The sequence below is a fragment of the Lynx canadensis genome, chromosome C2, assembly GCF_007474595.2.
Source record: "Lynx canadensis isolate LIC74 chromosome C2, mLynCan4.pri.v2, whole genome shotgun sequence".
Lineage (NCBI taxonomy): Eukaryota > Metazoa > Chordata > Mammalia > Carnivora > Felidae > Lynx > Lynx canadensis.
This window is the reverse complement of record NC_044311.2, coordinates 73179320-73193538: the sequence shown is the minus strand read 5'-3', so window position 1 is coordinate 73193538 and position 14219 is coordinate 73179320.

The following is a 14219-nucleotide window of genomic DNA, read 5'->3' as shown; positions in this document are numbered from 1 at the left end:
AGACCTATAAAATCACCATTTATTCAGGTTAATAGTTTGCAGACAATCTAGATCCTCTATTTTATACCAGAAGTTTACTTCAGCCTACTTTATGGCTTCTTGGTCTTTTAGCCAACTAGGAGAAGTAAAAACTCAGTAGTTTCAAACAATGATTAAAACCAAGAGCTAATATGTAATCCTGAAGTCATTTAATAATTTTATGGATCACCTTCAATATTCAAAATATTAACAACAGGTTATCCTTGGGCTTTACACAATCAGAAAAAAAAATCTTCAATCAATCAGAATGAAAATTATCCATAACCCATCAGTACAGCCATACTGGGGGCACGCTGGCTGCATAATCACCCATCTTTGAACAAAAGGAAGACAGAAATTCCCATGGGACACAGCACCATAGGACAGTTTTATCATAGTTAGATCAGGAAAGACTTTTTTCAGAATAGGGATTAATGTGTAGTTTCCTCTAGAGTGAAGTTCTTTGTGAATCAACATTGATGCCAACCATATTTAACACATTTATAAATGTTCGGAAAGCCCAAATTTATTCTATGTGAAAGCTCCAAATTTGTAGCTAAGGAAAAAGGTAATATATAGGTATGAAAATCTCACCGATTTGTACAAGTGGCTAGAAAAGCTGTAAGTAGGCTTAGTATAAGGTAACATATTTTATGATAAGTGGCATCAGTATATAAAATGAATAGCTCTAAACTCTCTGCTTTAGGCAGAGAAAATACATACATGGAAGTCACTGTTAGTTCTCTGAGGAACTAATTAAAGTGCTTACCCTTTTTAATGCCATGTGACATTATGGTTGTCACATATCAAAAATGTTAATAATGAAGTCAGAGAAGGCACAAACAGAAAAGGAAATAGCAACTAACATGTTTGGAGGGTTAGGGTGTTCCTATTTGAGGCATATTGAAATATTGGCTTCTTTAGCCTGGAAAAGGAACTATTTAATAGGGCACCTGATTAAAATTTATACAACTGTAAGTGTTCTGGGTAGTGTAGTCATAGGCTTGTTCCCTGGTAAAATGGGAGAGGAGAACCCTTTGATACTTCAGTGAAATAAAGTTAGGACACTAAAAGGAAAAAGTGGATGGCAAATTTATAGAAGTCACCAGCAACATCTTCCCTACCCCCTACTCAGTGCCAACCACTGAGCTAAAAACTGAAGCAATGATAAAGAGCAATATATATATGGTTCCTGCTATGTTAAATTTAAAGTCAACTGGAATTAGTTAACTGAATAGAGTGACAGAAAAATAGGAGCTGAAAAATTACCCAAATAATGTAAAATTATAACTGAGATAAGAGCTCTAAAGACAAGGCACATGGTCCTATGACAGTGTCCAGCAGTCGGCTTTGACCTAACTGGGAGAAGGCCACCATTTAGAAGTGTGCAGATATCTCGGGGCGCCTGGGTGGCGCAGTCGGTTAAGCGTCCGACTTCAGCCAGGTCACGATCTCGCGGTCCGTGAGTTCGAGCCCCGCGTCAGGCTCTGGGCTGATGGCTCAGAGCCTGGAGCGTGTTTCCGATTCTGTGTCTCCTTCTCTCTCTCTGCCCCTCCCCCGTTCATGCTCTGTCTCTCTCTGTCCCAAAAATAAATTAAAAAAAAAACAAAACGTTGAAAAAAAAAATTTTAAAAAGAAGTGTGCAGATATCTCAAAGATGGGCAGAAGTTGAACTGACTGGTTAAAAAGCAAGAGACGGCCACCAAGTAAAGCCAGACTATTCTTTAACTTCCAGAGACCTCTGAAGTGCTTGATTTAACATTCATGCCTATTTCCATGAATGGTGTTTGACAGACAATTAGAATCTCCAATGACAACAAACACTGGATGAATAATACAGAAGTCTGACCCCAAAGAAAAATTCTTTAGCCATAAATAATACAGGATCAGTATCTCCTAAATGGAGCTACCTAGTTGAACAATGTGCACTGCCTTCCAAAACATGGCTAGCACACTTGGGAAATCTACACCAAGTTAGAGTGGTAATGTAAGTTGCCCTATATCATGAAGCATGAAACCAGTTGACTTTCTTCCAAAATTCACTGGAAAGAAAATTGACAGAATTTGATATGAACATCCTAGTAATTTCTAATTTACTTAGATCATAATCAGTTGTGAAATGCTTGCTTGGTGCCAGAGTGTGAACTTGTGGTGCATGCATGTTTTTCATCTGTGCATCCCCGGCAGAAACCACAGGGCCATGCTCAAAGCAGGCAATCAATAAATGTTTGTTGACTTGAAAGACAATAGTTAAGGCTTTAATTTATCTAACACAAGTCATTGACTAACAATCATTATCTACTTCATTTGTGTTGGTGAACACTGACATTTAAGGATGTTCTGTTGATACATACACCAGAGCCCTCCCAAACAGGAACACAGCCCTGCTCTCAAGCTTGACAGGGCTATCTTTACCATCTGATGCTCTCAATCCCAAAAAATCCTCCTTCTTGCCAAACATAGTCATTAGGTCCAAGTGCACATTTTGGGGGCGCTAAAATGTTGACTTTGATCTTCAACAAAAGACGTTTTAGTCCCTTTATTTCTATTTTCACTTTAAAGATGCCACTCTGCAGTTAGCAAATTTCTACTCAGATTGATGCCTGCTATCTTGGTCTCCAATCTTGTACATCTCTATCACCAACTCTACTTTGAGGGGGTTGGAAGCCATTGTGAGAATTTTTTCCCCCAAAACTAGGGCTTTCAATATTTACACTCTGGGTACATATATTTATATTTATAACTTATTTATATGTATGTGAGATCTAGCACATATACACAGTAGAAATTGTCATAAATAACCTCTCTTTATTCAGTTTACCAGCTTAAATGCTCTTCAGTCCCACTATGAAATGTACAGTGGCTGATGCCTAAGGCATACTTAATGTTCACTGCTAGTAGATCACTCCCTAGAAAAATCTAAACACAAGTGCACCTTCCAGTTGTACTATATTGGCTTACCAAAAATTGGATGAATTTCTAAACTTCTACATTTCAATTGTAATTGCTATTGTGAGTCTATAATTTTAATTAGTATTAATGTACATCTGATGAAACATGAAAGAACAAAAAAATATATACTATAAAAAATATATATTGAGGGATCCCTGGGTAGCTCAATCAGTTAAGCATCTGACTTTGGCTCAGGTCATGATCTGGTGGTTTGTGAGTTCGAACCCCACATCAGGCTCTCTGCTGTCAGCACAGAGCCCTCTTCAAATCCTTTGTCCCGCCTCTCTGCCCTCCCCGACCTCTCTCTCTCTCTCTCTCAAAATAAATAAATAAACTTTAATGCTTTGTAATAAGAGCAAGTAACTAAAAAGTAATTCCTGTTGAAGCAGATATGGGGGAACAATTTTGAAAGAATGGAGAAAATTATAAAAGTCTAGAAGTTTTTTGCTTTGAGGTTTCTTCAGGAGTGAATGCAAGTTTTGCTCCAGTTTATAGAAATCAAACCGGGAAATACTATACAATATATTATGGATGTGTTTTATGTAAGAAAAACTTAAATTAATGAATCCCTACACAAAGAAAATACATTGGCCCTATATTAAAAAAGAACATGAATGACTATACATGTACATGTTCTTAGTTAAAATATTCAGTCCTATAAGTACCATTCTTACTGAATCTGTTCTTAAACTGACTTTTTCAATTAATCAACCACCTACAGATCCCAATCGCAAGAAATTAGATCTAAGGTAAGAGGGAGAATGGTACAAAATGAAGAGGTAGGTAGGTTTAGTAGGCCTGGTAGGTCAGAATATTTTCTTCCAAATGTGATGGGACAGTACGAGAAAACCCTGGCTATCATGTGAAGAAAGAATTATGAGGGGAACCAGAAGTGGAAACACAGGAAAAATAGTGAGCTATACAGAATTAACCCACAGTGGTGGCTTAAGCTGGATAGTAAAGTTAGTAAAACTTGATTAGATCTGGCATATAGTCTAAACATTGAGTCAACAGAACCTACTGAACATGGGGAGTATGCAAGCAGACTAAAGTTTCTGTCTGTTTGTTTGTTTTGAAGCCTATGTTTTTTAACTTCACATCTGGTTAATAGTGGGTAGAGGAGCAAGTTTGGTGGTATAGCTGGAGAAGCAAGGGTAGGAACATACAGAATCAAGAATTCTGTTACCAGCTGGAGATAAATAAGCAATTGGATATGAATTTGCAGTTCTAGAAAGTTGGGGCTATCAATATAAATTTATAAATCATCAGGAAAAATGTGGTATATAAAGCCATATGACTAGGTAAGATCACCAAGAGGCAATTTATATTTAGAATTACATAACAGAAAGCTAAAGAAAAGAGTTGGCAGAGGAGACCAAGGACAATGGGTAGAAATTGATGAAAGTGTGTGTCAAAGAAGCTAAGTAAAGATAGTATTTCAGAAAGAGATTTCAATGATAACTGAAAGTAAAATAGAGTCAGAACTGACCATTAGTGTGGCAAGATTAAAGTTGTTGGTCACCTTAGGAAAGGAGGCTACAGTGGAGTGGAGGGAACAAACCAGCTTGGCATGAGTTGCAAAAAGAATGGGAAATGGGGAAACTGGAGCATCAAAAATTGACAACAATTTTGCATGTGGCTGTCCATTTTCCAAACACCATTTATTGAAGTGACTATCCTTTCCTCATTGTATAATCTTAGCTATTCTGTCATAAATTAATTCAGCACTGGAATTTGTATCGTTGAATTTTGTCAAGAAAGTAAAACTTAAATGTCCTTATGAGGAAAGAATGAAAGAAGAAAGAAAGAAAGAAAGAAAGAAAGAAAGAAAGAAAGAAAGAAAGAAAGGGAAAGAGAAAGAGAAAGGTTGAGGGAGGGGGGGAGGGAGGGAGGGAGGGAGGGAGGGAGGAAGGAAGGAAGGAAGGAAGGAAGGAAGGAAGGAAGGAAGGATTAATTAACTAGATGGGGGAAGGGGTCCTTTCATTATTATACATATATCAAATCCCCACAATGTACACTTTAAATATTTTACAACTTTATGTGCTAACTGTACCTCAATAAAGCTGAAACTCAAAAAAAAAGTATACTCATTTAGAGACTTTTGCTATAAAGGAAAATGTAGGGGTGCCTGGGTGGCTCAGTTGACTAAGCGTCTAACTCTTGATTTAGGCTCAGGTCATGATTTCATGGTTCCTGCAATCTATCCCTGCATGGGCTTTGCACTGACAGCACAGAGCCTGCTTGGGATTCCCTCTCTCCTGCTCATGCTCTCTCCCTCTCTCTCAGTAAATAAAGGGGTGGGGGAATGGAGAAATAAGGTAGTGGGTAGAGGATGACATTAAATCAAAAGTTTTGGTTTTAAGGCAGGATTATTACATGATGCGCTTGAATAGGTAAGAAGGGACTAGCTCCTATGCACAAGCAGGACCTGACCTTGGGAAGGACAAGGACAGCTCATCCCTGCCCACAGTGGAAAGGCAGAGTACCTGGATACAAATGCAGTTAGGCTGGCGGACCTGGTGCTGGAAAGATGAGTTGTTTCTCCTTTTGTGAATTGTGTTGAAAATGAGAGGAAAAGAGAGGCTGAGGGAGATCTGAGGAAAGAGAAGTTGGACCAGAGACTGATAAGGCATTGCCAGGCAGTACTGTGTCTTACTTGACATCTGCGATCTTACTCATAAATAAAACTAATAAATACATAAATGTGTTTTCTTCCATAACCAGTGCTCAGATTTATTGTATACACTTACTATATTCATAATTTATTGTATATCTTCCCAACAAGGCTAGAATCTTTAAAATATTACATTCACTGTTCTTCTCCAGGGACCCTCACTCACATTGCCCAGCATGTAACTGGTACTCCATAAATATTTGTGGACTGAATAAATTAATTCAGTATCCACAAGTACCTAAAATATGCTTAAAATTGAACTCATTACCTCTTATTTAACCCCTTCATGTACAAACCTATTCCTCTATTTCTTATCCTATCATAGTTCAATTTTCCAGTACAGAAACTTGAAAGTCATCATACAACCTCCCTCATTTCATTCTCCATGACCTGCCAATCATCAAGTTCAGTCAACTCTGCCATTTAAGTATTTCTTGGATCTATTCTGGCAGCCAATTTCCTGGTTCAGGTCACCATCACCTCACCTGGGTTACTGGAAAAACATTGTAACGGCTCTCCTGGCTCTCATTTTATCCCCCTCAAGTCCATTCTCCACATCTTTCAAAAAGTGTAAATCTTATTATGCCCTCCACAACTTTAAACCACCCATTCATACTTCAACAAAGCTCTCAGGAAAAAATCCTTTTTTAAAAATGATTTACGACATTTTTCTTAATCTGGCCTAGAACTCTCGTTGGCAAATTAAACTAATTTCAATTCTCTAACTAATTAGTGGCTCTCCTTCAGCTCTAAGGTCTTTGCACATGCTCCTTTCTCTACCTGCAATACTCTCTTCACCATCAGTTCCTACTCATCTTTTCTTTCTCAACTTAGAAGGCATTTCCTCTAAGAACTCTTCCCTGATTCATGGCATTGGCTAGATACTCCTCCTAAAAGCCCCCTCTGCATACTGAGGGGGGCATAACATTCCTTTATAGCACTGTTTTACCCTAAATCCACGTAGTAACAAAGTACAGGGTATAAGGGTTCTTATAGTGAATTTATTCATCCATCCTTCTCTCCCAGCACCTTAAATCTAAAGAACAAAAAATGGGAGGATAAAGGGATGTTCATTTGCTGAGGAAAAAGGAAACTGTTTCTCACTGGTGTCCTCCAGAGGTGGCCAGTTGGTCTAAGCCGCTCTGTAACCATGGGCCATCAAAAGTTGGCAAGGAAACCCCTTTTATTGCATTTTTCTTTTTTCAAATATAAGAATTTTATAAGTAAATTTCTCAGAATCTGTAGTCTAGAATGACTGATGTTACTTTGTTCTCCTTAGAAGTGAGGCTCAACTTATTTGTGTTCCTAATTCACCTCAGGCTCTTTAAATAACTAATACCCATTTTTAAGATATTTATGTAAATACTTGAGGAAAGTGAAAAGTGTAATTTTCATCTCTGCATGATTACTTCACGAGCAATGTAGTAAGTCACAGAGAGTTAGAAGATAAATGATTCTGAAAAGTCAAAGTGGCATGGCTTATAGCAAAAGACCTGATTAATTTTAAGTGAACAAGCACAAATTAACCACTGCAATATCTGCAGCAAACAGAATCGCATGCCCAGATTGACAAGCAAAACTTTCTAGTTGTCTCCTATGTGCCATTCCTTGCTTGTGGGTGTTCAAGACTGGGGCAGAATGGTCCCATGAAGGCTTCTTGGCAAACTCAAAAGGCAAAGGAATAGATGAGCTGAAAGAAAACAAAGAGGGCCCTGTAGATAGATTTAAAGCCCAAATTAAAATCACATAGTTTCATCTCATCTCATCCTCTATTTACTTAAAATGTTACCATGATTCTAATCATTTCAAAAATAGCTTGTGGTTTTATTTCTTAGAATATAATCAAATAAATTGTATACAAAAGCACATTATATTATACAAAGATAAGCACAACATGCAGGTTTGTCTTCATTAAACAAACAGATATACTCATTATGTCCTAATCTACCATTAGTAGAGAGAAAACAAAGTAGCTGCCCATGGAAATTAATCTGTTAAATAAAGCCTGATAAAAAATATATATCACTCTGAGAACCTGTATATGTGGTTGACCCTTTTGATCCCTATAAACAGTTAAATACTGCATTAGCTTTAGCAGTATTTACGCCCAATGTACTTGTTTCCATGTTTTCCATTAAATCATTAATTGCATGTCCCTGAGCTCAAGAAAGTCTCTTAAGAAATCAAGACCAAGTTTTAGGCAAACTATACCTCAAGTCAGGATGATTATGAACTTAGCCTATTTTTAAATATTTCCACAGAAGCACATTCCATCAAAGAGAACTGACATACAGTTGCCAGATTTAGCATTTAAAAATGCAGAACATCATTTAAGTTTGAATTTAAGATAAACAGTGAATATTTTTTTAGTATATATATGTCCTGTGCAATATTTGGGACATATTTATGCTTTAAAAGTATTCGTTGCTTATCTGAAATTCAAATTTAGGTGGGTATCCTGTATTTTACCTGGCAACCCTAGACCTGAAACCTAGCCAAGGATAATTTTTGTCAGATAATTCAATTTCTCTGCCAGATTGCCACATCTGAGATCATTCATCCAAGAGAAAAGATGATCATAAGTTGAAAACCTCAGGTTAATTAAGAACTAATTGTTGGTCAAGTTGCCAAAAGTCAATACTTCTATCTCCAATGTAACAGTCAATTCAATCAATATAGGCTTTTAAAAGGTTTTTAAATAAATATGATTTTTGTTTTCTCTAATAACTTAGAAACACAATGGTGCTCACCTCATTTTCCATGTGAGATTATCTTCAATGGACAACATAAACTTTTTGTTAAGTTAAAAATGTCAAACTTGAACTTCATGAAAGCCAATATAAAAGGTAAGGCAGTGTATTATTTTATTTATTTTTTAAACTGAGGTATAATCAATAAGAGGGTATAATTTTAGTAATAGATAATTTCCTTATATATATATAAAATGCAACTGAAATGGAATTTATTATCCTGCCTCCCAAACACATTTTTCCCCAATATTTTTCCTGTTTCTGAATAATATCAGAGCCCTATCTGATGGTCAAGTCAGAAACAGGTGTCATTCTCAATTCCTTTTCACATGATCCATATATTAAAGAACAAAAAACAAACAAAAAAAACCATTTGTTGAGTGTTTGCTATATTTGCCAATATTACCATATTAAGTACTTAATATTGAATACTTTAAGTATTAAGTATTTTCCAAACCACCATCATATAATTTTAACACGCATTCTTTTATCTGTCATAAGAACCCAATGAGATAGGAACTCTAATGACTTACTCTATAGATGAAAAAACTGAAGCATTAAGAAGATGAGTAACTTGCTCAAGTTCACACAGCTAAGCAGTGAGTGAGCCAGGACCAAAATCTATGTCTAACTTAATCACTATATAACTCCACACATTCAACTGGTCACCAAGTTCTGTCAGTTCTACTTCCTGAATACTTCCAGATACTTTCTCTTTACCCCATCCCACACCTTAGTGTTAAACTGATCTACAATTTTGGGTTCTGTATTTGTTTCTTAGGGCTTCCGTTACAAAGTACCATGAATTGGGGGGGGGGGGGGCTTAAATAACAGAAACTTATTGTCTCACAGTTCTGGAGGCAAAAAGTCTGAAATCAATGTGTTGGCAAGGTCGGTTCCTCCTGAGGGCTATAAAGGAACAAACTGTTTCAGGCCTTTCTTTTTAACTTTAACACGGTCATCTTCTCCCTGTCTATTCAGATTATCTTTCTTCTGTGCATGTCTGTCTCTGTGTCCAGATTGCCTTTTTTTTTTTTTTTATAACAACACTAGTCATTTTAGATTAGGGAACCACTCAACTCCAGTATGACCTCATCCTAACTAATTACATCTGCAATGAACCTATTTTCAAACAAGGTCATATTCTGAGGTACTAGGGGTTAGAAATTCAACCATCTTCTTTGAAAGAGGACACAGTTCAATTCATAACAGATTCCTTCTAATCTACTTTCACCAAAGAGCTTTGGCTAAAATTCAAATCTAATCCTGTCATTCCCTCGTTTCCATATTTTCAAGGACAAGTTACAGCCTCCAGGATAAAAGGCTAAATTTGAGGTATGGAGATAATAGAATTCTTTATAATCCATTCTAAGCTTGACTCTCCAGCTTTATATCAAGCCTCTTTCCACTCTTCTTATTTAGCCCTTGAGCTTTAAAGTTCCAGATAGACAATAAACCTGACCTGTTCCTTTTCACCTCTTGACCCTGTGGAGCTCACTCTACTACAAACACCTTATGCTTCTCCCTCATCTCACATTTTAGCCTCAAGTCACAGAAAAGCAAATCTGCTCCTTTTCCTTTCCAGTTTTATAGAAAACATCCCTGGTGCCTTCCTCTCATGCCATACTTATTCTTCATGAAGGATAAATTTTCTAAGCAGATTGTTCTGAGCCATATTATGTTTAAAAAGAAAAAAAAATAGGGGCACTTGGGTGGTTCAGTCTGTTAAGCGTCTGACTTCAGCTCAGGTCATGATCTTGCAGTTTGTGAGTTCAAGCCCCACATCAGGACCCTGTGTTGACAGCGCGGAGCTTGGAGCCTGCTTCAGATTCTGTGTCTCCCTCTCTTTTGCTGCCCCTCCCCCCACCTCTTTCTCAAAAGTAAATAAACATTAAAAATTTTTTTAAATAAATAAAAAGAAAAAAAATAAAGGTATAAAACAATGACTATTATAGTCTATAAGCCCTAGATTTGGGGTAAAGGTCGAGGTTATAAATATGACATTCATTGGACACATTTTACTAGTGATTTAGGTCACTCTTAAAAATCAGTGTATTGGGGCACCTGGGTAGCTCAGTTGGTTAAGTGTCAGACTTCAACTCAGGTCATGATATCACGGTTCATGAGTTCAAGCTCCACGTAGGGCTCTGTGCTGTCAGCTCAGACCCTGGAGTCTGCTTCAGATTCTATGTCTCCCTCTCTCTCTCTTGCCCTCCCCCACTTGTGTTCTGTCTCTCTCTGTCTCAAAAACGAATAAACATTAAAAAAAAATTTTTTCAAATCAGTGCTGGCGTGCCTGGGGGGCTCAATTGGTTAGGTATCCAGCTTTGGCTCAGGTGATGATCTCATAGTTCATGAGTTCGAGTCTCACATTGGGCTCTATGCTGACAGCTCAGAGCCTGGAGCCCTGCTTCAGATTCTGTGTCTCCCTCTCTCTCTCTGCTCTTCTCCCGGTCATGCTCTGTCTCTCTCACTCAAAAATAAACATTTAAAAAAAAATTTAAATTAGTGCTCATGTGTCAAGTGCACTCTGGCCATTTCTTCACATTCCCCTTTGGATATGTCAGTCCTGCTCATGCTTTTTGTCTCTCCATATTAAACACAACAGAACTGGGCCACCCTTTATCTCTCTCTGTTCCAGGTTCTCTCCTATTGGTTAAGTGAATCAGGACTTTTGTGAGCCTGACCATTTCAATTTGGTAGGAGAGAAACCTCATTTCAGTCTCAAATCTAGGCCAGTTCTATGACAGAATTAACCAGAAGCATCTGTATCAAATAACAAAACAAAAGTTCCTTTCTCTTGTGGTCATAGGTCTTTGTATATGTACTCCACTGATAGAGGATCAAAAGGGAGAAAAAGTTAGTGGCACACCAAATCCCTTACCAATTTCCTAGTCATCAGTAGGCTCTCTAAATAACAATTCATTGGAATTAACATGGGCAAGTGTCCCCTGAATATATATATATTGCCTATCTCTACAGAAAGAGGGTCTCTGTACCAGTAACCTGGTCATTGGACTGTGACTTTCTTGAGGGCAGACATGGTTAATCATTTCTTAATCATTTTTATAAATACCATACAAAGCACAGACCCTTTTGGCAAGGGACTGGAGACTCTGTTTCTACAACATAGGTGTAAATGACACTTATTACACCATAGACAAAAAATGAACCATTCAGCCCAAAGGGAGAAATGAAACTCTGAACCTAGTTTGCAGTATAGTAGCTAATGGCAAAAAGAAATATGGCAGAAAATGCTTGTGAAATACATGTTAAGGTGCAAGGTTAACTATCAGCTCACAGTGAAATACACAAAAATATTTATAAAAGTTAAGCATCCATATCGTCAAAGCACTCTGAGTCACAATTTCAACAAAACTGTTTTGACAAATTAATCATAAAACTTTTTGGCAGACATTGGGAACATTGAGCATAAATTGGTTGAAATACATTCGATAGGTAGGTGTCCTTTTTGGATTTGTTAATTTGGTGTTGCCAAACAATTTTACTGCATTGATGCCTTCACCACCCTACTTGCTATTTAACATCCATCCAGCAAATAACTAAACACCTCATGGTTAGTCTTTTGTATAATACTCCAGGTTTTCAGGAAGGTATTCTATCATAAAATTGGGAGTTTCTATTTTGTGAGTTGCTATATGGCAATTCCACTTGACAAAATATAAATATGGCCTATTCAATCCACTCATTTAATAAGTGACATTTAATTGAAACATCTAAGTAATTCTTTACACATCCATAAGTCCCCCTCAGGGATGATTCTAACTGACCCTGTTTGAGTCAGGTGTCCATGTCTGAACCAATCACTGTTATCCAGAGCAATAGGTTTGTGAATGACAGCTCCACCAGAAGGCCAAAGTAGGGGAGACAGGCAGATAAAACATGAGGGAAAGACAGTGGAGCACAGCGGAAGGAACACAGACTGAAGAAACAGTGGCTCTGCAACTGTGCGCAGACTTTGTTCCTCTGTCACCAAATTAAGAGTGGATCCAGCTCCAATACTCTCTGATCCTACATGGACAATTAACTTTGCCACAATCAGTTTATCTAAATAATAAAGATTCTATTTTCTTGATGGAGAAGATGAATACTATTTGGCTGGAATAGAAAGTCTGGGTGACTCCTCTCAAATACACAGGACTTCAGTGCCTTAAGACAAAGGAATAGAAAAGACAAACAGAGAATTTCCTCAAAGTCAGAGTAGGTGAGGCTTCAGCATCTCTTAAATTACAATAGCAAGAAATCTACTGACTTTTTGTTCCTGGTGCCTACTGACAATCTGAACTTTGATTCCTGTCCAAAGATCTACTGAAACACCTGCCAGAACCTTTAGAAACTTACAGTTAAAACCTTGAGTATGTCACTAGCTTCATCTTCTCCGCCCCATCAACGAGCCCTGATCTATAGCCATAGAGTATCTATGAATCACCACCATTTACTTTCATGACTTTATAACATTAGTGATAATGGTGATATTTATTAAGCACCTCCTATGTGCCAGGCAGTAGTTAGGGGCTGGCAATATGGCAGTGAACAAGACAAATCCCTGTACTCATAGAACTTACATTCTAGTGGTGGGAGATATGGCAATCAGTACGTAACCAAATAAAGAATCCAGCTGTGGTGAGAGGTAACTTTAGAAAAGGTGTCAGGAAGTGACATTAAAGTTATATATGAATGACTTGAATGAAGAGAAGCAGCCCTCCTTGAAACCTGTGCTTGGCACTCTCCCAGGGATATTATATACATTACCATTAATCTTCCCATTTCATTCTGAGAGGATAAGTTGCTTGTTCAGATTACATAGCACAGAATTCAAATTCAAGTTTGTCCAATTCTTCAACCTCTGCTCTCCACCCCACCACCTTAGACTTTATGCTTTTAAACCTCCTGGCTGTAATTCTCTTCCTGGCACTCACTTATCATTCCAGTTGCTCAACTATCATTTTCTTTCCAAAGTTTCTCCTGGCCAGCAATACTCCACTATTTCCCTTCCTCTGCCAACCAAGGTGTAGATCATTGTTCTTGCCTCTGTTCCCACAGCACTCTATATGGGATCTCTCTTGAAACGAAAAAAAATCCACTGTAATTTTCCCCTTATATCTCAGACTCCTCTCCTAGATGGGCAGCTCTTTCAGGTCAGGACCCATTTCTTATGAATTATTCCTCAATCTTGCCCAAGGCCTGAAACATTGAAAATACTCAAAAAATATTTGTTCAGTAAATGCCGTTTGGCTATGGAATGAAATGGATGTGATGTGGTTGCTCAAGACACAGCCCTAATGAGAGACACTCACTGGGAATGTAGAAAAAATAATAGACCATGGGTCCTTCTTCCTCAGCAAAAAGATCACACATCCTTCTCTGGAAATGGGCAGTGAAATGAAGACTGGAGAAATTTTGAGGTGCTGGGTGGCTCAGCAGGCTGAGAGAACAACTCTGATTTCAGCCCAGGTCATGATCCCAGGGTTGTGGGATTGAGTCCTGCATCTGGCTCCACACTGACTGCTCAGAGCCTGCTTGGAATTTTCTCTCTCTCCCTCTGCCCTCTCCCCAATTCATAGTGTGTCTCTCTCTCTGTCTCAAAAATAAAATAAAATAAAATAAAATAAAATAAAATAAAATAAAATAAAATAGGGATGCCTGGGTGGCTCAGTCTGTTAAGCACCTGACTCTCGATTTTGACACAGGTTGTGATCTCATGGTTCGTGGGTTCAAGCCCTGCATTGCACTCCATGCTGACAGCACGGAGCTTGCTTGGGATTCTCTCTTTCCCTCTCTCTGTCTCTCTCTCTCTGTCTCTC